Raw genomic sequence first — 3,494 nt, forward strand, 5'->3', positions numbered from 1 at the left:
ATGGAAAAGCAGGAACAAGGAAAGGCAGACCTGGTTGCTGACTAATGATCATGGAAAACAAGGAGCAGTTTGCCTTTGCAGTCACTCTGGATCGTCTTTGCTCATTAAAATGAAATCATCAGTCCTAAATTGTATTGGCATTAGTCTTCCCTTAATATCATTCTTCCTTGGATGGTTCCTTTGATGAAGTTTTCATTTGATAAAGGATTTGCGTTCTCTGTTCCGAGTTGAATGTTTTGAGTTATAGTACATCCTATGTGAATTGCCAGGCGATGCCGCCGGTTGTTATATAAACGTTATAAGCATTCGGTTGAGTATAACCTGAGGTAATCGAAGAAGAAGAAGATAGGCACACATAATTAAACAAAATGACAAAAAATACCAGAAGCATTGAGGTTAAATAATGCAACCACATGCTTTATGTTAGAGAAACGTAAAGTCTTAACTAGCCTGTTTAGCTTTGCTGTATTCGGTTGTTTTTTAATTTTGTTTTTTAAAATTTATTTTTAATATTAACATATTAATTCTCAAAATAAAAAATCAGTAAAAAAATTATTGTTTTACAAAATAGCTATGTGGCATCAATAACAAACAGTCTCGAAAAGTCTCAAATACAAAGCCGCATGCATGTGCATAACAACTTATAATAAATTTTATTTAGTTTAGTTATTCATGTTTTAATTTTATTTTTTAAATATCACTAATTTAAATGTTATAAATGTTATAAGTTTCAGTATCGTTATAGGTTTATCTAATTATTAATTTTAATAATTAAAAAATTAATCAAAATATAAATAAACTAGTTTAGATATCCATAATTATATAAAAAAAAAAACAAGAAGAAAAGAAAAAAAGAGCTCCAGATTTTTTGATCGTGCATTCTCATTTCACTTTGAATTCCAGTGAAATTGTTATTTTCGTTTGGAAAAAAAAACTTGTTTAACTTTGTCTCGGGTGTAGAAAGGTGTTTTCAATGGGATTTATTATTAGTTTTATTAGGGAGAAGTTAGTTTCTTTGCGTTTTAAATAAAGAGTAATGATTTAAACACTTTTAAAAGTAAGAAAAATTAAAAGTAGTAGGAATAGTTTTATAGTAAAAGAATCATATTGTCCTTTAAAAAATATATGATAAAACTTGTATTTAGAGGCATTTAGGTTTTTTTAACATGATTATTTTGTAATTATGTATTTGAATTAAAAACAATTAAGTCTTTATATATATATATATATATATATATATATATTAAAAATGATTGATGCATGTCACACAAACATGCATGCCTCTCCTACCAATGATTAAAAATTTATATTAATAACAATGTTTGAAACGGTGAGTCATTCTTTTCTTGGTGGTGAAATACTTATTCGAGAATGAATTGTGGTTGAGTTCTTTATAAGTATTTTTAGTTTTTTAAATTTTCTCTCTCTTCAATTCTAGAAATGAACGCCAACTCTTTTAATTTTTTTTTTAATTTAGTTTTGTTAGATTTAATCTTTCAACGTTAAGGTATCAAGTCTTGAAATTTATATATTTTTTTTATATTTCTTTCTAAGAGTTTAACATGATGTCAAATATTAAATCTCAAAATCTTTTATTTTTTATGTATTTTAAAATTGATTTTTTTATTTCATAATTTAAAGTTATGTTATAAGACATTTAATTTTATTTAATTTTGTGATATATATATTGTTTATTTTTTTATTGTAAGTTATCAGTCAAATTAACCTGACTAGCTAAAAGTTGTATAAGAAGAGATGTGTAGGACAGGTGTAGGTCGGCTGATGCTGGCTATAAATAGCTATAAACACGTTTGCAGAAAAGAGTGCCGTGTGTTCTGGTAGTTCCAAAAAGAATCACATAAATAGTCGAGAAATTAAATACTTTAAAGTGGTTTTATGGAAACATGATTTTCTAAAAAAAATAAAATTGTTAAATGGCTTCACAATTTACGATGATGAGAGAAAAATAAAGTGAAGACTTTAATTATACACCAAATCTTCGATATACCATTTCTATCATAAAAAAACTCGACGATGTGAATGTAATAAAGTTAAAGAAGTTCACCAACCATATCCATAGTACAACAATCAGATTATGAAGCATATCTACTTTTCTGGCGCTGCCCTTCGACAATCAACGTTTTTCAAGGAAAACATGGTGAAATCTAGGGTTAAGATTAAGAAAGAAGATGGAAGGGAAGATGAAGATGAAGATGAAGATGAAGTGCAACAATCAGCTTAGCGAGAAGAACAAGCATCAAAATTCTGGATGGAGAAACTAATATCGTATTGTAATAAGAAGTTCCAGTTTTCCAGACTGCAACAGTAGAAATGACAAGGACACCTGCTAGGCTGCTAGGAAGGCCAGTAATCTGTCGTGAATTGAGGAAATTCAAGGATAGTGGCAGCGAGATTTAGCATGAAGCATTTAGCTTGTTCTCTCTATTGTAATTCATGTCGCTAGAGGTAATAGAATTGCACTTGTCTTGCCAGCATTTATAGAGATATGACATGGTTGAAAGGGAAGATCGCAGGGTCAAACTCGTTGGGGATTCCATGTTGCGGATTCCATAGGGAAAATATGATGGTTTAACAGTTAAGCTTTGGTCATCAATGCAATTAGTTCAGGCTGGGGTTTGGAAGACGTTCGGTGAACTGCGGCGGCCGGAACCTAATCTGATTAGGAATGGGTACCCTAGGTTGGTTCGGTGGAACAGATTGAAACATGAAGTTGAGAATTAATGTTTCGTTGGTTCTAGACTCTGATAAAGAGAGTTTTAGCTCTGGAAAACTGGGATTTCCTCAAGTTTTATGGAGAAAAAGAAACGTGGGCGACTGGTGGTTCTAGTTTGAATGACGAATTAATGGAATTTGCTCGATGCGTCTGGGGTTTCAATGCTGCGTGGAGTTGGCTGTTCAGAACAGTAGTTAACGGCATAGGGTTGCAATGCAATTCGGAACCGACGAAGACCTTTCATGTTGTGTTGGTCAATGCTCTAATTAACAGACCTGAGATTGCATAGAGCTTAAAGCTTTCGTTGAAGAGCTTGAGCAGATGATCACAGGAATAAAAGCAGCAAGATTAAGACTAAAATTGTTAACCTAGCTAGCCTTCTTCGTGAGAATGATTTGCTTGGTTTTATTTTATTTGAATTCATGGCTTCTCTTCTTCTGTTGGGTATGCTACTAACATGGTAGGAGGCATTGCAGCAGGTTCCTATATGGATAACTCCCACCATTGACAACAGATGCAAAACAAGGTTAAAAGGATAATAGAAATAAATATATTCATAACTATGGCATGAAGTTATTATCACAGTGTGCAGACAAATGCCGTGTGCTGCTGGAACCAACGCACAGTCTTCTAGGCGTTATCCGTTCTGCCCACCCAATCCTGACTAGATAAGCACTTGAGAGTTTTTTATTTATTTTATCCAGTTGATTTGAAGTGTTGTTTTTATCTAAATTTTTCTAAGAAAGATATATTTTTTTCT

At 31.8% G+C, this 3,494-nt stretch overlaps 1 protein-coding gene across 1 annotated transcript in view; it reads left to right on the forward strand.

Annotated features, from left to right (window-relative positions):
* The first annotated feature begins 2,037 nt into the window (after window positions 1-2,037).
* Window positions 2,038-3,494, forward strand: part of LOC105136535 (uncharacterized) — a 16,452-nt gene continuing 14,995 nt past the window's right edge. The window contains exon 1 of the mRNA XM_011041932.1: window positions 2,038-2,466. The gene's annotated coding sequence lies outside the window, so the exon portion shown is untranslated. The remainder of the gene's footprint in view (window positions 2,467-3,494) is intronic.

This window comes from Populus euphratica, unplaced genomic scaffold (assembly GCF_000495115.2).
Source record: "Populus euphratica unplaced genomic scaffold, PopEup_1.0 scaffold142.1, whole genome shotgun sequence".
Taxonomy (NCBI): domain Eukaryota; kingdom Viridiplantae; phylum Streptophyta; class Magnoliopsida; order Malpighiales; family Salicaceae; genus Populus; species Populus euphratica.